This window comes from Ambystoma mexicanum, chromosome 11 (assembly GCF_040938575.1).
Source record: "Ambystoma mexicanum isolate Mex_15411 chromosome 11, UKY_AmexF1_1, whole genome shotgun sequence".
In the NCBI taxonomy this organism is placed as follows: Eukaryota; Metazoa; Chordata; class Amphibia; order Caudata; family Ambystomatidae; genus Ambystoma; species Ambystoma mexicanum.
This window is the reverse complement of record NC_090934.1, coordinates 1211336881-1211359959: the sequence shown is the minus strand read 5'-3', so window position 1 is coordinate 1211359959 and position 23079 is coordinate 1211336881. Positions and strand designations below refer to the sequence as shown.

The window sequence follows — 23079 nt, the reverse complement described above, 5'->3', positions numbered from 1 at the left end:
GTCTACAGGTGCCTTTAAGACTATGTCGAATTCGTTTACTTTGATGAAAGATGGTTCTGTGCTGAGTTGCTTGATATTGCGTTGAGGGTGCTGTGAAGAGGTTTTCTGGTTTTGTGGTTGGTGGGAATTGGTAGTTGAACGTTTTCTAAGATGTCGGTGCTTTTGTTTTTCCTGGATGTCCTGATGATGGGGTCTGCAAGTTCATCAATGACGTCATGCTGGTTGTATTGGGTAGGAGGAAAAAGGCCTGTGAGAATGTGTTGTGTACGGGGCGGGTGAGGCGTTCTGCTGTGGGGAGGATAGAGGGCTTGTGTAGGGAGCACATGCACCCTCTGCCTCTGATCTGCACCCTTTGCCTCCAGAATGCACCCTCTGTCTGTCTCTGGGTTGTATGCTCCGCGCCCTCTTCAGAATTCACAGGATTGTAATGCTCTGAAACAATGAATATTTCCTGGGACTTGAAAGGGTGCACTGCACACATGTCATGCCCCCAGCTTAAGCTTATTTAACTGTGGATTTGGTGTTTTAACATGGTATTGGGTGCCAAGAGGAGCCCCTACTGAAGGTGCTGTGCTTGTGTCTTTGTGCGGAACTATGCTCTCTGTTTGTGGTGTGACTGCTTGCATAAGTGATGGGAGTGACAGGCAGCCTTCCAGCCCTCCAGCACCGCAGAAGGTTGCCTCGCTGATTAAGGTGGTGCCATCTGTGCCCTGCTTTTGATGTTCAGCAGAGCTGGGCTCCTGGGTGCAGCATTGTAAGCCAGATCTTGCGTGACCAGAAGGTCCTTTGTTAAAACTAGGCCCTACAACTTGCAGAAAATAGGCACTGTACTCATGCTTCCTCGTCTAATTCTGTAAGCAGAAAGGGGAAATAGAATTGCCCGAGAGGTGGTGTTTGGGATGACACTGTGTGATCACACTTCCTGCTCGTAAAATCTTTTTTCAATGATACTACATAACACTATTGTATATTTAATTTCTCTCCCTGCACCTAGATTACACTAACCCTAAACTGCATTCGTTGATATGTGTTTACTCACCCTGCTCCCACACCTACAACTTTAACATTACACTTCCCGATCTTAAACCACTCTCCTTGATCCAATTCTACTCTACTTTATCGTAAATTCCTCTCCCTGTTCCTAGATTACACCTGCCAGGCCCCTAAACCGCCCTCTGTGTGGGCCTGTGATACACTTCCGGGTCACAGACAACCCCTGCTTCCCCATAGAGCACCCACCGCTTGTACTGGGTCACATCAACCTGGACATGGACAAGGCACCCTGCTCGTTAACCCTATTCTGCCTTCATGTACGCCTCCACCACCTGCTCTAAGACCACACATACTCATCGGAGGATCTGCGGTAAGTGCTTCTGCCACCTGCAGAGACAGGAAGAAGAGATTTCATGACCTCATGTTCAAAGATCTGCAACCTTCTTTTTCCCACCCTTTCCTTAATTGGGGAGTCACCCGCACAACCTCCTTCTTCCACCTCCCTCCTCTTTCTGGTCTCAGACTCCCTAACACCTTTTGCTGTTGCCCCTTCGTTTGTTTCATTGTTTTCGTTAATGTTAATGAATTCTATTTTTATGAACATGTGTCCACTCCTGACTGCGAGAAAAATGCAGAGCAGCGTCTCTAAGATATGGCCCACATATATCTCAACCACACTCCCTGCTCTTGCATGACACTCCCTGATCTTATACCACGCTCGCTGATCCTAGACCACTCCCCACAGCTAGGCCACACTCGTTGCTCCTAGACCCGACTTGCTACCTAGTTTATACAGCTGGCATAGGGTGACCAGACGTCCTGGTTTTCCCGGGATAGCCCTGGGAAATCACCCTCCGTCCTGGGGTCCCAGGAGTTTTTTATTTTATTTTATAAACCCTGTCCAGGGTTTGGAAGGGTGGGTGGCTGTGGTTCCGGTTTTTGCTGGGACCTGATTTCGAAACCCCAAAATCGGGCCTGGCACGACTCTTCCTGCACGAATGGGGGCGTGAATGCTTTTCACGCCCCCATTTCCTCAGCCTTCCCCTCCCTGGCTGCTCTCCTCCAGTTTCTGCCTCCCCACGCAACAGGCCAGAAACATAGAAGTAGGACTACAGTTGTATTTGTGTTTACTTTAGTCCTACTTCTATGCCTATTGCCTGTCCTGTTGTTTTTAAAAATCTGGTCACCCTAACATGGCACCATTGAGTTGAACGGACTGAACCCCCCCACCTCACACCCAAAATAATAGCTGAGGGGCAGGGCTTCCGTGCTGAGCCTTTAACAGTTCAAGGAATAAAGAACATGGTCCTGTTGGTGCATTGTCTTTCTTCTGAGGCAAATCTGCTCGGCTCGGATGATCAAGCACTGCCCGTTTCCCTGAATCACAGCCACCCTGAGACACACAGGCTGCGTCACTGGCTGTGCAGCCAGGGCTGTAGTGAACTCGACAACACCTTCAGCATAGACATTCTTTTGCATAATGGTGCATTTTCAACTGAAAGATCACCAGTGACCTTGCAAATCTGTGACAGTTAAAGCAAACAACAGAATAAAGCACCCCATGAAAATGTGTTCAATGTGTTCATACCCGTAATGCCTAATAGCTTGATATGTTAAAAAGTAAAGTTTGCTTTGATGTCCTTAGTTGAATGCTCTTTAAACCAGACATTAGCAACAGGCTGGAGGTTTATGACGAATCTCCAAACCTAAGTGTGCTTATTGCACAACTTCTTTTATTGTGTGTGTTAAAGCTCTGAAAATAAAGTGGGGAAATAGATATTTTGTCTTATGCATCTTATAGTTTTTGATTCAGGATGTGGAAAATAAAAGGTACACTGATATTATTTTGGCTCAACATGCTGCTATAAGGATTTACACGTTGTCATGATGCTTTACTAAGCAATGTGTGTATTTTGCAAGTAAACTCTATAGGACAGTATTATTGTAAGCCCTGACAAACAAAACTTAAATATTTGTTACAAGGAATTCGTGGAAGAAGGTGGTCGTGCCCAAATTCCAGAGTTGGTTAAAATCCCTGCATCGCTGTTTAGCGTAAGTGTGTGATCCCGGGCAAATAATGTAATCTCACCCTGACTTCAACTGCAAACATTGTAGTGCTTATAAGTGATTACCTTTACACCCTTACAATAGGACAGTTGTAATAACTGTAGAGGTAAATTGGTGTACCCTGGTGCTCCTCTGCTACTAGCCCCAATACTGTCACATTGAATTGCATTATTGGACCACTGGCCCTCCCCCAGTCTGTTATCACTTGATTTGACAGGCAGGCATAGACTCACCAGCCAGTCAGTGCACCAAATATTCTATTATAGCGGACTAACTGTGGTGGAACCAACATTGCATTTTCTGCCCTGTTGCTCCCAGCCGCTGAAATTGCTTGTGCCATCCAGAATACTGCCCTAGACTCAGACTGCTATCTCCTGTTATGCTATGATAGTGAGCCTTTCATTGCATCATCTGCCATGTTCACACTTCCTAAGACCTTCAGGGTCTGCAAGAAGTGGGTGTTTTCAGACTTAAAGAAGAGAGTTAACTGATTGTAACATTGATGCTGCACTATAATAGTCTAATTACAATGAGTAAATAACTTAGATGCCCCTACACAAGTATGTTTGCCACTCCTCCACTGTCTCTGAAGTTATTGCCTCTCCCAACATTTGAAGGAGTAGCCCTGCCTACATTTTAGCCTAGGTGCACCCCTGGATGTGCACATTTACATTTTGTTAGGCGGAGAGGTAAGGGAACCCTTTCCTGAATCTGGCAATGTTAAAGTTGTACTGGTTGTGTTCAGAAAAATGAACTTGAAGAAACACAAGAACATCTTTAAAGCTGCTGCTTTCAAGAAAGACTTCCATCACCTTTCTGCATATTGTGCTTTAAAATATAGTATTTAATAGTTGGTCCCCACACCAGACCATTGGGGAGTAGAACAGTGGGGGCAGAGCCTCTAAGTTTGCCCCGCCTATTTTCTGAAGTGACCCCTCCCATCACCACTTAGCCTCCCCCAAAATGTAGGTTTAGTTGGGCCCCTACCTGGAACTTCAACCACACTCCCTGCTCTTGCATGAGACTATCTGCTCTTATACCACACTGGCTGATCCTAGACCACTAACGCAGCTAGGCCACACTCACTACCCCTAGTTCATACACCTGGCACCAAAACCACACCCCCTGCTCTTGCATGGCACTCCTTGCTCTTATACCACGCTTTCTGATCCTAGACCACACTCCCAGCAGCTAGGCCACACTTGCTGTCCTTGCTCCCACTTGCTTGCTCCTAGTTCATTCGCCTGGCACCTCCACCACAGTTCCTGATGTTGCATGACACTCCCTGCTCTTATACCACACTTGCTGATCCTAGAACACTCCCCACAGCTAGGCCATACTTGTTGGTCCTAGTTCATAACCTGGCACCAAAACCACACTCCCTGCTCCTGCATGACACTCCCTGCCCTTATACCATGCTTGTTGATCCTAGACCACTCCGTGCAGACCCGACTTGCTAGCTCCTAGTTCATACACCTAGCACTTCAACCACATTCCCTGCTCTTGCATGACAATCCCTGCTCTTATACCACACTGGCTGAACTTAGACGATACTCCCTGCAGCTAGGCCACACACTGTGCTCCTAAACCCTGATTGCATGCTCCTAGTTCATACACCTGGAACCTCAACCACAGTTCCTACAGTTGCATGACACTCCCTGCTCTTATGCAACACTTGCTGATCCTAGACCACACTCCCTGCAGCTAGGCCACACTGGCTGCTCCTAGACCCTGCTTGCATGCGCCTCGTTCATACACCTGGCACTTCAACCACACTCCCTTCTCTTGGATGACACTCCCAGCTCTTAAACCACACTTGCTGTTTTTAAACGACACTCCCCGCAACTAGGCCACACTCGCTGCTCCTAGACCCTGCTTGCTTGCTCCTAGTTCATACGCCTGGCACTTAAACCACACTCCACGCACTTGCATTACACTCCCAGCTCTTATAGCAGACTTGCTGATCCTAGAACACACTCCCTGCAGCTAGGCCACACTTGCTGCTCCTAGACCCTGCTTGCCTGCTCCTAGTTCATACACCTGTCACTTCAACCACACTCCCTGCTCTTGCATGCCACTCCCAGCTCTTATAACACACTTGCTGAACCTAGAACACACTCTTACAGCTAGGCCACATTCGCTGCTCATAGACCCTGCTTGCTTGCTCCTAGTTCATACACCTGGCACTTCAACCACACTCCTTGCTCTTGCATGACACTCTCAGCTCTTATACCACACTTGCTAATGTTAGACGACACTCCCCGCGGCTAGGCCACACTTTCTGCTCATAGACCCTGCTTGCTTGCTCCTAGTTCATACACCTGGCACTTCAACCACACTCCATGTTCTTGCATGACACCCCCTGCTCTTATAACACACTGGCTGAACTTGGACGACACTCCCGCAGCTAGGCCACACTCTCAGCTCCTAACCCCTGCTTGCTTGCTCCTAGTTCATACACCTGGCACCTCAACCACAGTTACTACAGTTGCATGACACTCCCTGCTCTTATACTACACTTGCTGACCCTAGATCACTCTCCACAGAGCTAAGACACACTTGCTGCCTCAGCTCCCACTTGCTTGCTTCTAGTTCATTCACCTGGCACCAAAACCACAGTTCTTGATGTTGCATGACACTCCCTGCTCTTATACAACACTTGCTGATCCTAGACCACATTGCCCACAGCTAGGCCACACTTGCTGCTCCTAGACCCTGCTTCCATGCTCCTAGTTCATACATGTGGCACTTCAACCACACTCCTTGCTCATGCATGACACTCCCAGCTCTTATACCACACTTGCTGATCCTAAAACACACTCCCTGCAGCTAGGCCACACTCGCTGCTCCTAAGCCGTGCCTGCTTGCTCCTAGTTCATACACCTGGCACTTCAACCACACTCCCTGCTCTTGCATGACAATCCCAGCTCTTATACCACACTTGCTGATCCAAGAACACACTCCCTGCAGCTAGGCTACACTCGCTGCTCCTAAACCCTGCTTGCTTGCTCCTAGTTCATACACCTGGCACTTTAACCACACTCCCTGCTCTTGCATGATACTCCCAGTTCTTATAACACACTTTTTGATCTTAGAAAACACTCCCCCCAGCTAGGCCACACTCGCTGCTCCTAGACCCTGCTTGCTTGCTCCTAGTTCATACACCTGGCACTTCAACCACACTCCATGCTCTTGCATTACACTCCCAGCTCTTACACCACACGTGCTGATCCTAAAACACACTCCCTGAAGCTAGGCCACACTCGCTGCTCCTAGACTCTGCTTGCTTGCTCATAGATCATGCACCTGGCATTTCAATCACACACCTGCTCTTGCATTACACTCCCAGCTCTTATGCCACACTTGCTGGACTTAGACGACACTCCCAGCAGCTAGGGCATGCTCACTGCTCTTAGAACCTGCTTTCTTGCTCCTAGTTCATACACCTGCCACTTAAACCACACTCCATGGTCTTGCATTACACTCCCAGCTCTTATACCAGACTTGCTGATCCTAGAACACAATCCCTGCAGCTAGGCCACACTTGCTGCTCTTAGACCCTGATTGCTTGCTCCTAGTTCATACACCTGGCACTTCAACCACACTCCCTGCTCTTGCATGACACTCCCAGCTCTAATAACACATTTGCAGATCCTAGAACACACTCTTGCCGCTAGGCCACATTCGTTGCTCCCAGACCCTGCTTGCTTGCTCCTAGTTCATACACCTGGCACTTCAACCACACTCCCTGCTCTTGCATGACACTCCCAGCTCTTATAACACACTTGTTGATGTTAGACGACACTCTGAGCAGCTATGTCAGACTTACTGCTCCTAGACCCTGCTTGCTTGTTCCTAGTTCGTACACCTGGCACTTAAACCACACTCCCTGCTCTTGCATGACACTCCCAGCTCTTATAACACACTTGCTGATCCTAGAACACACTCTTGCAGCTAGGCCACACTCGCTGCTCCTAGACCCTGCTTGCTTGCTCCTAGTTCATACACCTGGCACTTCAACCACACTCTTGCTCTTGCATGACACTCCCAGCTTTTATACCACACTTCTTGTTGTTAGACGACACTCTGCGCAGCTAGGCCACACTTGCTGCTCCTAGACCCTGCTTGCTTGCTCCTAGTTCATACACCTGGCACTTCAACCACACTCCCTGCTCTTGCATGACACTCCCAGCTCTTATACCACACTTGCTGATGTTAGACGACACTCCTCGCAGCTAGGCCACGCTTGTTGCTCCTAGACCATACTTGCTTGCTCCTAGTTCATACACCTGGCACCTCAACCACAGTTCCTTCTGCTTGCAGACAGCTCTTCCTGCCCCGAGATGACGCTCCCTTTCCCCAGACAACACATCGTTCGCTTAAAGTTTGGTTCAAAGGGGGCAGGGAAGTGCCATCCCTGCCCTATTACCAGACGGTAAACCAGCATTTAGGCCAATTCAAACCTGCACTCCATTTGTATTGGGTGCAGCGAGTAGCCAAACCACGTTTTATTTTCCGCATTTACTTTTTAAAACTCAATCATGTAGGTTTGTAATGGCTAAGTTAGAATAATGAGGTCTTGAAACTGAATTATAGAAAAATAAATGCCTAATTCGAAATGTAATTAATTAAAAGGCCTTGCCTGTTATATTGTATTCTGAGTCTGTGAGCTTCTGCAAAGTTGGAAACGCCAACGACTGGAATCCTAAATAAGTCCACCTCATTTGTTCCCTGCCACTCAACTACTCTCCCCCCACAACGCCTCTCCCCACCCAAAAAATAATTATCCTCCCCGCTCTGGCCTCGCTTCAAGCTGCTGTTATTGCATCTTCTCCGCGTGTCCCAGCTGGTCCCCGCTACCCACGCGCACATGGAGAGAACGAGGGAGGCGGGCGGGAGCCAAGCCCACCACCCCCCTCTCGCCACTCGGGAAACAGAACTAAGTTTGTGGTAGCGCGAGAGCCAGGGCGAGAACGGGGGAGGGGCAGGGACAGATCTCTATTCCAGAACTAGTGGGGGTGACCTACACGAGGGCAGTGCCCCTAGGAGTGGCATTAGAGGCACCGAAGCGGCTGTTTTTCATATGGTAGATGTGTGCCCAGTCCAGACCGAATAACAAGACTGAGTTGTCTGCAGCACTGGTAGTTCTCTAGCCCACAGCCGAAGGGCAGTGTGCTGGTGCGCGTGAAACGGGGACTGGACAGGAGGCCCTCGGAGGCCCTCGGTTAAAGCACGGAATCAGTCACTTGTAAATTCTTCTAACGTCGCAAGTGGCTTCTTTCAAGAAGGCTAATGTGTCAATCACAAGTCATATAATGATGATCATGTGCTATTTATATAGCGCCTTAATCCAAAGCGCTTCACAGAGCACATATTTACATACAATATCACCCAACCGAAATTGGTACTCATTTATAGACCTTGGAAGGATGAAAGGCTGAGTTGGCCTTGCAGGGATTCGAACTGTGACCTGCAGATCACGCTCAGATCGCAGCAGCTATTTTAACAGCCATATTATACGAGCCATAATTCTAACAGCTGTCAAGAGTCAACAATATTCAAGATTGAAAAATATTTTTGACCAAGGGGGCTCTGCAAAATAAAACATATTATCTATGGGGTTGGGGGATGCTCAGCAAAAAAAACAAATATATATAGCTGAGCAGGGATTACAGATTCCGCACAGGTCAATGATAAATCCAGGAACAGTCTCTAGCTGAGCTGGGATTACAGATTCCGCACAGGTCAATGATAACTCCAGGAACAGTCGCTACCTGAGCTGGGATTACAGATTCCGCACAGGTCAATGGTAAAGCCAGGAACAGACTCTAGCTGAGCAGGGATTACAGATTCCGCACAGGTCAATGATAAATCCAGGAACAGTCTCTAACTGAGCTGGGATTACAGATTCCGCACAGGTCAATGATAAATCCAGAAACAGTCTCTAGCTGAGCTGGGATTACAGATTCCGCACAGGTCAATGGTAAAACCAGGAACAGTCTCTAGCTGAGCTGGGATTACAGATTCCGCACAGGTCAATGATAAAGCCAGGAACAGTCTCTAGCTGAGCTGGGATTACAGATTCCGCACAGGTCAATGATAACTCCAGGAACAGTCGCTAGCTGAGCTGGGATTACAGATTCCGCACAGGTCAATGATAAATCCAGAACAATCTCTATCTGAGCTGGGGTTACAGATTCCACACAGGTCAATGATAAAGCCAGGAACAGTCTCTAGCTGAGCTGGGATTACAGATTCCACACAGGTCAATGGTAAAGCCAGGAACAGTCTCTACCTGAGCTGGGATTACAGATTCCGCACATGTCAATGATAAAGCCAGGAACAGTCTCTAGCTGAGCTCGGATTACAGATTCCACACAGGTCAATGATAAAGCCAGGAACAGTCTCTAGCTGAGCTGGGATTGCAGATTCCACACAGGTCAATGATAAAGCCAGGAACAGTCTCTAGCTGAGCTGGGATTACAGATTCCACACGGGCCAATGATAAAGCCAGGAACAGTCTCTAGCTGAGCTGGGATTACAGATTCCACACAGGTCAATGATAAAGCCAGGAACAGTCTCTATCTGACCTGGGATTACATATTCTTGTGGCAGTCCGGGTTGAGTTGAGGAACTTCCACGATTAGGCCTCTTAGTGTTGTTTCAAGGTGTGCTGAGTTTACAGGTCAAATTAAGGATTAATTTATTTGGAAGGTCAGGTATTGACGCGTGGGGTCTCAGAAGCTTTGCAATACATCAGTGTGATACCGTACCACCTTTAATAAAGTGGTCAAAAACTATCTGTATAAACACGGGAAGGGCCGGGACACTTGTTGTTGGCAAGCCTGTAAGGGTCCCTGCAGGAGAGGAACATTACTCAAGCCTGTAGAACATAATGGTGGAAGTCAAGTGGAATGTCTTGGAGATCTTCTGAAACATGGAGCTCTCTGAAGCAGAAGTACAAATGACTTTCCTCTGGGTAATATTCTTTATGATGAATTGGCCTTCTCTCAAACAGGTTCCCGATTTTAGATATGTAGTCTCTCCAGGGCCAGCAGTTTTTGGAAGATTTTGAGCTACCAGGGGGTGCAGTGTGGCTTTGCATCGGCTCCTCCTGACAGCATTGTGTTCCCAGACTCTGTCTTTTTTAGTACCAGTATACATTGAATCATCCTGCCCCACGGATTCAGTGCTGCCTTTTTTCCCTAGAACTCAGCAGCTAAGGAGTTGTAGAAGATGTGAGATGAACAAGCAATCTGCTAAGAGGGGCTGGTTGAGAGGGGCAATTAAGAATATGTGTGAGGAATGACCTATCCATCAGACAGAACATTACAGAGAGCTAATTAATTTGTTCTTCTAACTGATTCCTTCCTCTCAGAGATTCCTCATCTTAGATAGACTTTCATTGCAAAACAAACATCTGGAGGAGATGGATATGCGAGAAAACACTACCTAAACCAAAAAATACTAGTGGACACGTAGCCAAAGTAAGGGTCTTTTGCTGACAGGTAAACCACTCAGTAACATACTGCAAACATGTCAGCAAAGCCCAAGTAGCGGCTTGACAGATGTCCAAAGTAGGGATCCCACTGTGCAGGGTAGAAGGAGCATCCAGGCCTCTAGTGAATGAGCTCTGAGACCATTAGGCACATTCCTCCCAGCCAGATAGTAACATTCAGAGAAGCAGCGGATGATCCACCTGGACAGGGTTTGCTTATTAACAGCCCTGTCCGCATGAGCACCAGCCTAACCTAGTAGAGTTACCCATCTTTCCTGATGTTCCTCGTCTGAGAGACCTCATAGCTGAGGGCCTGCACAGGAACCTTAGAGGCAAAAACACAGGAAGATGGATCTGAGGAAATAAAACTGAAACATAACCTTGGGCAGGAAGGATGGTCACACTCTGAAAGTCACCTTTTCCTTGGAGAACAGAATTATGGAGATTTAAGAAACAGAGCCTCAGGCTCATTTACCTGTGTTTGAAAAGTGATGGCCACCAAGGAAATCATCTTAAAGGAGAATAAATTCAGGGTCTAAAACAAATTTCCCACAAGAAAAGCCAAAACGAAATTCAAATCCCAACCAGGAACAACAAATTGGCATGGAGGAAAGTGGTAACACAAACCCTGCAAAAACTGTTTACCAGCAGGGATGGTGGAGACACCTGCTCAGGGGTCCTTTTAAAGACCAAAACAGTGGTGAGGTACCTCTTCACAGTGTCAAACTGAAGGGCCATCCAGGCCAAGGAAAGCGAGGAAGTTGGATAGCTGAACGGGTCCAGATCTCTCCCCCAACATCAAGTCAAAAGCCTTTGTCAGCTTCAACCGTAGAAAAACTGGATTCAGGGCCCGGAGCACAAAGGAGCACATAAAGGACATTGTCAGACAAATTCCACTAATTATTCCTTAGTCTCTCATCTGCATCTGCCAATCATGATGGTTAAGGCTGCTGAGGCTTGGATGGAGGGCCTGACCCGCAATGTGGGAGAGTATGTCTACCCTTGCCGGTGGTACAGAGGTGTCACGGAGGGGAGATGGGCATCTCTAGAAGATCTGGGTACTATATACTCTAGGCCCAGTAAGAAGCGATCAATATCAATGTGTACCCACACTTTCACAGTCTTCTATGAACCAGCAGAATGTCATGGATCAGTGGGAATGCAAAAGCAGCTCAAAGTTCCATACGACAATCAATCTGTCCCCCAGAGCTTGCTGCAGCTGAACATCCCTTGAGCAGAACATCTCCCACTTCCTGGTCAAACTGGAAGTGAAAAGGTCCACCTGAGGAGTCCACCAGAAGGTGAAGATCTCCTTCAGAAATTTCTGGCAGAGCTCCCACTGATGGGAAGCCAACATCTGTATGCTCAGAACATTTGTTATGATCATATCTGTCTCAGCAAGATGGCCATTATTAGAGACAATAATTCTCCACAGCCCAGAACCACAGTCACATTGCTTCTCTTGTAAAAAACCCAAGGGAATTTTGCCAACAACCCTCTTGGTATCTTCTTGTGGGGTGGCCAGAGAAGGGTCCTCATGGTTGGGTCCACACCCGGGGAGTGGACCAGAGAGGGAGGAGGAGTCTTAATGTGAGACATGGTGTCCCCCTTTCCTCAACACCTCCCTCCCTGACATTCCCTCTTGTACCAGACCCCATTTTGAATCCTATGCCCTTGCCCCCTACCCAATTCCAACAGGTACCCACACAAAAGGAAGGCGTAGGAGAACCAGGAAAAGGAGAGCACATATATCATCCCATGATTTACAGCATCAACATTGATCCCCTTCTCCGAACAACATTTTTTTAAATAATTTTCCTACTACCTCTCGGAAACACTACAACTCCCATAATTGCTCCCCACTGTTTTTTTCTCAATGCCATTTGGATGAAAAAGAGGCAAACTGGAGCTATGAAGATTACCCATTGGAACCAAAGTACCATGGACTCCCATGGGTATTCTCCATCGTGTCCCGTTAACCAGGTAAGGCAGAGTCAGGCCGGGCTGGGCAACCACTCACAACGGACTCCTGTTAACCCTCTCAACCAGTATTAAAAGCGAAGCGCACAAGCAAACTCTGAGTGAGCTGGGGATGCTGGATGGTGCAAAGAGGCAGGGAGGAAGGAACATCAGCTGGAGGAACCCTGTAGGGCCTGGAAGGATAAGGACTGCCAGAAGACTGAGCCTGTAAGTACAGAGGAGCCTGCAGTGTGGAAAGGTAGCTGTGACTCCAGGAAGTCAAAGCAGGGGCAGCTGGGGTTACCTGGCAATGCCCAGGCCAGAGCTCCTGTGTGTCACGCCGCGCGCTCGCTCGCGGGCGCCACTTACCTGTCCTGGGGTCCCGGTTCCACGGCTGCAGCGGTCTCCTCCTTCATGGAGGCTGTACCGCGGTGGCGTCTTTCCTCACGCCGACCCACGGTCCGGATAGGCTCCGTGGACGCCGCCATCTTGCGAGGATCTGCACATGCGCTGATCGTCAGTATTCGACGTCCCGCGCATGCGCAGTGTCGGAACATGCGTTCCGAGCCTCGCTTTGATCCCGGGCCTTAAAAGAGCACCGCATACACAGGGACAACGCGTCTCAACGCGGTTGTTACTGTGTATGCGCTGCAGGAGTCCTGGCGCTCGTGCCTCAGCCCTCCAGTTCCTTGCTCTGCCTTATCCTGCCTAGCCCTGCCTCTTCTCCTTGTCCTCTTCTTGCTCCTTGGTCCTCCTAACCCTTGCTTCCCTGTTCTGCTGGGTCCTTGCCTGCCTCCTGGTTTAGGGTAGGGGAGGTCCTGTCTGGGTTCCTAGATTAACTCTCTTCTACTAGGAAAGTGGGATTTCCCTGTCTGTCCTGCTTGTCCTTGCAGTCCTTTCTTCTTTGCCTGTCTTGTGCCCTGCCGGTACCTGTGCCTTGCTGCCTTCTTGGATGTTCCTGAGTTCAGCTTCCGCTATCATCGGTGTCTTCATCAAGCCTTCTCAGCCAGTGGAAACACTGTCCCGACGTCACGCAAATACTGAGAAGTGCCACCCGTGGCGTTGTGAGTTGGTCCAGTGCCATCCTGTCATATATCGTCAGGAGGGGATTGGGCTAATTTCTTGCACTACCCATTCATCGGCAATAGATACACCGACATACTGGCAACCTCAACTCCACGGTCTACAGGAAGAAAAGGTAACCAGCGATCTCGTGAAGACTCGTTTAACAGATTGAGACGCCTTTCCTCCAGTCTCGACATGGACGACATGCAGGAACTTTGCGAAGAAATGCGTGCCATGCGTCTTGAAATGACCACCCTCCGCCAGGAGAACAACACCCTTAGACAAGCGTTGGACCGGAGTTTGGCTAATCCCACACAACCAGCTACACCACCTGAGAACTCCATGGCTTACACTACTCCGATGAAGTATGATGGTGACCCGCGTCGAGTGGCAGAGTTCTGTACACACTGTCGGATCCATTTCCAGTTCAGGTCAAGTCATTTTGGTCAAGACAAGGCCAAGATCGGGTATATCCTTGGAAACCTAACCGGCAATGCACTTGCTTGGGCCGCACCTTTGGTCTCTACCAACAGTCCTCTGTTGGGTGATTTCGCTGCCTTCGAGAAAGCCTTTTTGGACGTCTTTAAACCGCCCAATTTGGCAGCCATGGCCCAGAATCAATTAATGGAGATCAAACAAGGGTAGGTGACATAATCCACTACATCAGTCGGTTTCGACAATTAGCAACCGATTCACAATGGCCCGAAATCACTCTAAAAACCCTGCTTCGTCGGGGACTTCGAGAAGAGTACAAAGACGAATTGCTGCACATCCCGGAGCCAGAAACGTTGCCTGCATTGGTGGAACAAGTCTTACGCATTGACCACAGGTTAGCTGAACGACGGAGTGAACGTCGCAGATTTGACGGGTATCAAACGGTCCTTCCGGTGCAGAACCCCGGACCAGCTGTCCCTACCGATATGGGTCCAGAACCCATGCAGTTGGGTGCCATCCAAGGCCCGTTGTCCGAGACCGAAAAAAAAAGAAGACGACAGCAAAGCCTGTGCTTATATTGCGGTGGTTCTGGCCATTTTCTAGGCACCTGTCCGCTACGCCCTCTGAAGAAACAGGAAAACTAACAGGCCCGTTGTTTGAGGCGAAGGCAGCAGCGGGCCGCCTTTCTGAATCTGACCTTCCTCCTATGAACCCGGTACCCTTGTTGATCCTGAAAGTCGGTGTTGCCTGGCTAGGGAAGTGTATGAAAACCTGGGCCCTTCTGGATTGTGGAGCATCCGGCAACTACATCGATGCCTCGTTCGCGATTGCCAATGGGATCCGTTTACATTACAAGGAACGACCAACAGTGGTCGAGGTGATCGATGGTTCTGCTTTGTCTTCTGGTCCAGTCTGCCAACAGTCCGATCCCTTGTGGCTCTCTGTGGAAGGGCATCTTGAACGGATTTCATTGGATGTCATCAAGTCTCCCTCTTTTCCGGTGGTGCTGGGCTTACTTTGGCTGTTATAGCACAATCCTCAGGTCGACTGGACCGCTCGTTCCCTGGTGTTCTCTTCGACACGTTGTCCTCGGCACTGTGGACTTCACGAAACCTTTCCTGCAATTTTGGAGTCCCTCAATCCTGCTGACGTATCTACCCATTTATGTGCCACTCAGTTGGTACCTCAAGAATATGCTGGATACCACAAGGCGTTCTCCAAGTCTGAGGACATACCATTACCGCTCCACCGGCACTTTGATTGTTCCATTGACGTCCTGCCTGATGCGGTCATTCCCCACGGCAAGATCTATTCGTTGACTCAACTCGAGAAAGGCGTCCTACAGGAGTACATTACGGATTGCCTCAACAAGGGCTACATAGTGCCGTCCAAGTCCCCCGCAGGATTCCCGTTATTCTTCGTCAAGAAGAAAGAGGGCACTTTGCGCCCTTGTATCGACTATTGTCAACTAAATGAGATCACGAGGAAAGACAGGTACCCATTACCACTCATCCGGGACATCATCGAATCCCTGAAATCCGCACAAATCTTCACCAAGCTGGATCTAAGAGGGGCCTATCACCTGGTGCGGATTAAGAAGGGAGATGAGTGGAAGACGGCCTTTAAAACACCTATTGGTCACTACGAGTACAGGGTGATTCCGTTTGGACTCTGCAACGCCCCGGCCGTCTTCCAGCGGTTCATGGACGATGTCTTTTCGGACCTTATTGGAATATCTGTATGGGTATACCTTGATGACATTCTGTTTTTTTCTGACACTCGTGCTGCACACGTTGCGCATGTTCAGGAAGTTCTCCGTAGACTAACAGATAACGGCCTGTATGCCAAAGTAGAAAAATGCCAATTTCATAGGGAAAGCATGGAATTTCTGGGCTATGTGATCAGCAGCACAGAAGTGCAGATGGATCCCACAAAACTGCAAGCTATACGAGAATGGAAACCGCCACATGGCGTGAAGTCACTTCAAAGGTTCTTGGGCTTCGCCAACTTTTATCGACGCTTCATTCCACGCTTTTCTCAACTTGCCAACAGTCTAACCCGCCTGACCAGTACCAAGGTGCCGTTTGTCTGGGACACGCAGGCCGAGGAGGCATTTTTGGAATTGAAAAGATCCTTCATGTCGGCTCCTGTTCTTAGACATCCAGATGATGAAAAGCCGTTTGTGGTTGAAACAGACGCTTCGGACTACGCAATTGGTGCGGTCTTACTACAGCAAGATGCAATCACGGGAACAGAGCACCCGGTGGCTTACTACTCAAGGAAATTGTCAGTGAGCGAGAGAAACTATGCGGTGATAGAAAAGGAATTATTGGCGATAAAAGCAGCTCTCGAGGAGTGGCGACATCACTTGCTGGGTGGGAGGTACGCGGTGGTGGTTCGCACAGATCACCGTAATCTACAGTACCTGCGCTCTTTGCAATGCAGAAACTCCCGTCATGCTCGTTGGGCCTTTTTCTTTTCGCAGTTTGATTTCACCGTCACATTCATTCCTTGTTCCCAGAATACTAAGGCTGATGCCCTGTCTCGGTCTCTGGAAAACAACGTTGAAGGTGCCAAGGAACCGGAGCCTGTGATAGCGTCAAAACATTTTCTATCAATGGTGACTCCCCAGCTCCAACAGTTGAGAGAAGCCACACGAACGGATCCCTCAAAATCACAGATACTAAAACGCGCTGACATCAGAGAACGTGACGACTTGTTGTTCTTCAAGGATCGTCTGTACGTTCCCACCTTGGAGCTCCAGAAGATCGTTCTACAAAATTGCCATGATTCCGTCGTTTGTGGTCACCGTGGAGTCCGCACAACACAAGAACTGGTTGCACGGCAGTACTGGTGGCCTGGATGGGCCACACTGGTAAAGCACTACGTGGATTCCTGCCCTGTATGTGCCCAGACCAAGATTCCTCGCAAAAGGCCCATTGGTCTCCTGAAACCCACGCCTACGCCTCCGTACCCTTGGCATACTATCGCCACGGATTTCATCGTTGACCTGCCCCTATCTGGTGGTTTCACGTGTATAATGGTGGTGGTGGACTGTTTCACCAAGACTGCTCATTTCTTGCCCTTTCCTAAACTGCCCACTGCCTCCCAGATGGCACAACGTTTTCTACACGAGGTGTATCGTCTTCATGGTCTTCCGGAGAAGATCCTATCAGACCGGGGGTCTCAATACATCTCATCTTTTTGGGACCAACTGTGTCGACATTTGGACATTCAGTGGGCCCTGAGTTCCGGCTATCATCCACAGACCAATGGGCAGACGGAACGCACCAATCAGACCCTCGAGCAATACCTACGTTGTTATGCCAATGCCACCCAAGACAACTGGTCAGAATGGTTGGACACCGCGGAAGCGGCTTACAACAATGCTGTTCATTCTGCTACCGGACTCAGCCCCTTTTTCTGCTCTACCGGTCTTCATCCCAGACTGCTGCCAGTTCGTCCTGCATCTTCCAGTGCCGTACCATCTGCAGATGCCCTGGTGTCCCTGATCCGTGATCAACATCGTCTGGCGGCCGGTACCTTGGCAGTGGCACAGGCACATATGAAGGAACAGGCTGACAAGAGACGGAGCCCTGAGCCTGTCCTTCATGTTGGGGACAGGGTATGGCTGTCCTCCAAGAATCTACCGGTACGCAATTTACCTGTGAAACTAGCTCCCCGCTTTTTTGGTCCCTTTCGCATCATTGGGCGTATTTCTTCTTTTGCCTTTCGTTTGTCTCTGCCTCGTTCTTGGAGGGTCCATCCTGTCTTTCACGTCTCCCTTTTGAAGCCCTATGTGCCCGATGTTATGGGTCGTACCTGTTCCCGACCTGCCCCGGTTTTGGTTCGGGGGGTCCCTGAATTTGAGGTGCAGGAGATTTGTGATTCACGGATTTGGCGGGGTGCTCTGCAGCTCCTGGTTAGCTGGAAGGGTTATCCTGCTTGTGACCGCACTTGGGAACCGCGCTCCTTCGTGCATGCACCACGCCTGGTTCGGGACTTCTATCTCTGCTATCCTTGGAAACCCGGTGCTCCGGGGTTGTCCGGGAGGGGGTATGGTGTCACGCCGCGCGCTCTCTCGCGGGCGCCACTTACCTGTCTTGGGGTCCCGGGTCCACGGCCGCAGCGGTCTCCTCCTTCATGGAGGCTGTACCCGCGGTGGCGTCTTTCCTCACGCCGACCCGCGGTCCGGATAGGCTCCGTGGACGCCGCCATCTTGCGAGGATCTGCGCATGCGCGATCGTCAGTATTCGACGTCCCGCGCATGCGCAGTGTCGGAACATGCGTTCCGAGCCTCGCTTTGATCCCGGGCCTTAAAAGAGCACCGCATACACAGGGACAACGCGTCTCAATGCGGTTGTTACTGTGTATGCGCTGCTGGAGTCCTGGCGCTCGTGCCTCAGCCCTCCAGTTCCCTGCTCTGCCTTATCCTGCCTAGCCCTGCCTCTTCTCCTTGCCCTCTTCTTGCTCCTTGGTCCTCCTAACCCTTGCCTCCCTGTTCTGCTGGGTCCTTGCCTGCCTCCTGGTTTAGGGTAGGGGAGGTCCTGTCTGGGTTCCTAGATTAACTCTTTTCTACTAGGAAAGTGGGATTTCCCTGTCTGTCCTGCTTGTCCTTGCAGTCCTTTCTCCTTTGCCTGTCTTGTGCCCTGCCGGTACCTGTGCCTTGCTGCCTTCTTGGATGTTCCTGAGTTCAGCTTCCGCTATCATCGGTGTCTTCATCAAGCCTTCTCAGCCAGTGGAAACACTGTCCCGACGTCACGCAAATACTGAGAAGTGCCACCCGTGGCGTTGGGAGTTGGTCCAGTGCCATCCTGTCATATATCGTCAGGAGGGGATTGGGCTAATTTCTCACGCTACCCATTCATCGGCAATAGATACACCGACATACTGGCAACCTCAACTCCACGGTCTACAGGAAGAAAAGGTAACCAGCGATCTCGTGAAGACTCGTTTAACACTGTGAGGAATTTGACCATTCGCACGGGAAGAGTGCACTCACCTGTGCTTTTTTTGTTTGTTTAAAATAATGAATGAGGGGGCCGTTTTCTGTGCACGTTTCCTATGCTCTCTGCACAGCAGAAATATGGTCATGTACTCTAGGAGGACATAGCTTACCAGTGCTGCCCTCCCCTTTATTGTGTATCTGACACCTGACAGCTGTGGATACATCAAAAGACTTTGGCCATGGGCAGCCTTATTAGATGTTCAAGGCCCCATGGATGTGCATCTCCATTGTCAAACCTTGCTGGTGGAGGCAAATATTGAAGAATGTTAATTATTAGGCCTCAGGGAAGTCCCAGGTGCAGGAAATGATATTGGAGAACAGATGCCAACACCTCTTTGTAATGCAATGTGTCAACTTGATACTAACACCCCTCCTTCGTATGAAACATCAGTGAATTTCCTTTCTGGAACCACTCCTTTCAGAGAAGGGAAGTATGTGAATTCTAGGAGATGAAAGTGTGCCTGCAACCCTCTACTTCAAAGGAGGCACATGTGATCAAGCACTGCATAGGGCTCAGTTAATTAGGGAGACACTTTGATGTACAGCAGACAGGAAGATGTGTGGGACGTAGAAGTATATGTTTGCAAAGAAGAGAGAATAAGCGGGCACCATTTTGTAATTCTTTAGTAATCTCCTTCATAAATTCTTTGGTTTAAATAAATGTCACAGTGGGGTGCAACCCACGTTATCACGCCACCGTGCTGTGCATCTGTAAAACTGATAGCAAAAGAAAAGACGTAGGCTCAATAGCCTTCGGTGTGGGCTGCACACCCCAATTACCACGCAAGCGGTTTTCCTGAGTTTTGATATATTGATTGATCATTCCCTTTTACTTAATAATGGTAATCTGTTGATGTCTGGTCAATCCAACCAAAATAATTCACTCTTTAAAGTTTCAAAAAAGATATTAGTGATTTAATTGAAAGCAAATTGCCAATGCATTTTGGACTATTATAAGTCCTTCATCAGAGTGTTTTTACTTCATTTAATCAATACCAAAGGATACAATTCGACCCACAGTTTGAATGTGAATTTTCGGTTCAGTTACCTCAGCCCAACAATCAGCCAAAACATGTTCGAGCGATTGCAGAAAAACAGCAAAATAGAAAAAAAGAATACATTTCAAACATGTGATAATTAAAAATGGATTGCATGCAGGCCAATGTCAACGACACAAACAGTACACTAAAGTTTGGTAGAACATTCAAGACAAAGAGAGGGCAAAACGAGAACAACATGTCAAAAACTCTGTGCTATCCCCACTGGGCATGAATATTACCGGTGTTATCCGCATCACCTCTCGCCACTATACGGCAAAGTAGCACGCATTCCACATGTTTACAGAACTTAAGTCGTTACGGTATCATTCTCTTTGATGGAACGCATTGATTAGTGATAGCAAGGTCAGTATAACTCAATAGGTAAGCAGCATGCTATTCAGACAGTACGAATCACAGAGGTGATGCAGATAACACTGGTAATATTCACGCCCAGGAGGGATAGGACAGAGGTCAGTCAGTCTGCACACGATCACGATGGTTGTATTTTACAGTAGACAGTCACCACCTTCACTTGCCTCTATTCCAATTAATTGAACCAGAGGACATAGAAAGGTGTTAAAGGCACAAAGCATGTGAATCATTCGGTCACATAAAACGAGAGGTCTGGAAGTGACCACAATGCTTTATTCTGCAAATTATACCAGACTGACTTTTTGCCATGTTGTTCTTGTTTTTCTCTCTCTTTGTTTGAATGTTGCAGCAAATATTGGTGTACTGTTTGTGGCGTTGTCATGTGGCATGCAATACATTTTTAAATATCACATGTTTGAAATGTTGTTTTCTATTTTCTATTTTGCTGTTTCTCTGCAATCAAATTGTACCCTTTGGTATTGATCCAATGAAGTAAAAATGCCCTGATTAAGGACTTCTATTAGTCCGAAATGCATTCGCAGTTTGCTTGCATCTGCAAATAAATCACTAATACCTTATTTTGAAACTTCAAAGAGTGAATTATTTAGGTTGGATTCACCAGACATCAACAGATGACCATTATTAAGTAAAAGGGAATGATCAATCAACATATCAAAACCCAGGAAAACCACTTGAGTGGTTATTAGGAGGTGCAGCCCACACCAAAGGCTATTGAGCCTAGGTATTTTCTTTATACCACCACCAAAATAGGAGCAGCTGTCGCCAGAAAGAAGGGCGAAGGGATCTCCTGCAGAGGACCCTCAGAGGACCCACATCCAAACTACAGAGCTGCAAGCATTGTAGAATGCCGGAAAAGAAGCAAAGTATTGAAAAGAGGGTCCCTGGAAAGCCCCTCTTCACCCCCATGAGCAAGACAGACCGAAGAGTCAGTGATGCAAGAAGCCAGTCCCAGTTTGGACAGCCCCCAGGGGGGCCAGGGACAAATACATATGCAAACATATATTCTCCCAGACAACCATTCAATCCCTATGCGGCTAATATCATCATGGATGCAGGTGCCCCAACACTGATCCTGTTTACCTAATAACAAATATTATTTGGTGCTGACGTCATTAGAGACACCACAACATAGTAACATTAGCCATTTAGCACACTCACATCCACGCATGAAGTTACATGGAGACACACATGCACATACGAAGAAAATGCTTACACAGTTCTGTAGATAGAGGACAGATACATAAACATACTGTTGAAAGATTGTATTATTTTTCCTCATTAGCCAAACATAGAAATGCAGAATGCAAGGCAAAGAAGAAATGCAGAGCACGCTTGCAGATGCATATTGCAACTAACCACATGGAACTAAAGAATCGTATGAAGAACCTGGAAGAACCAACATACCACTAAACCTATAAGAAGAATTGCACACTATAGACATACAGCCATTATAGCATAACTATAGTAGAGTTACATGAAGTCACAGGCCTCAAAACGAAAGGTGAAGCAAAGCAGAATTAGGTTGCATGAGACACCAAGCCAAGGCTCACAGCCAAGGTCATAGACATGCAGCACATTTCTAAGCTCAGAGACAAGGAGCCATCTGCAGAAAAACAGAATACATCCTTACTAATAGCAGACAAAAAGGCTAAATTTTGCGGTTTTCACCCACGAGGTATGGCCAAGCTGAATAATGGCAATTTACCCATGGTGAGAAGAAGAGCAGATCCCAACAAAGCAGACACAAAATGATGCAAAGTTGTAAGACAATATTTATAATGCTCAAAGCACTCTCAAAGGCATAGTGGTAATACTGACTGCAACACTGGGAACACATAGGGCCTCATTACGAGATTGCTGGTAAGTTTTCCTAGTTTCCATCATGCCGGTGCCAGCGTTTCTGGCAACCTGTGATTCCGGAATCAATGGATGATTACGGGTTGTCGGGTACGCGCATTACGGTATGCCAGAAATGGCAGCATCGGCATTACGGAAACACAATGAAAACTTTCAAAAATAGACAACACCATTATCCTTGGTGCCGGTGCCCCCGAATACAGCACTGCAATGCCGGACCTAGCAGCATCGGAAACTGCAGTGCCGCTATTACAGTGATCGGATACAAAGTGATCACCGGAACAAGAAACTGGCCGGCGGCCATTACAAAAACACAATCCGTTGCAATCTGCAAATCACAGGCAACATCCACCACTCCTGAGCAAATAAATATCACCAGGACCTTGTCATCTTGAGTTTGTGAGACCGCAAGCGAAAGCCACGATTCTCGGAGCCAGAGCTCAACATGCTTGCGGACACCATTGTCCGGCATGCAGGGAAGCTATTCAGCAATGACCAGTGCTGGCAAACACAGCTGCACAAGAAGAGCATTAAGGAGGAGGTGGCACAGAAGGTGTCAGCAGTAGGGACAACACCACACACAGTGCGAGACTGCCACAAGTGGTGGGATGACCCTCGTCTGAGGCTTCGGAACCTCCTCTCTGCCAAGAGGAGACAGGGCATAGCCACAAGTGGCGGGAGCGCATCACCAATGCGCCTGATGCCCTGAGAGGAGAGGTGCAGCAGTGTGCTGCACCTGGAGTCAATCGAAGGGGTTGGTCCTG

The 23079-nt window shown here is 48.4% G+C and overlaps 1 protein-coding gene across 1 annotated transcript in view; it reads right to left on the bottom strand.

The window, feature by feature from the left end:
* LINGO1 (leucine rich repeat and Ig domain containing 1) overlaps positions 1-23079 on the bottom strand; it is a 6683609-nt gene that overhangs the window by 2620140 nt on the left and 4040390 nt on the right. The window lies entirely within an intron of this gene.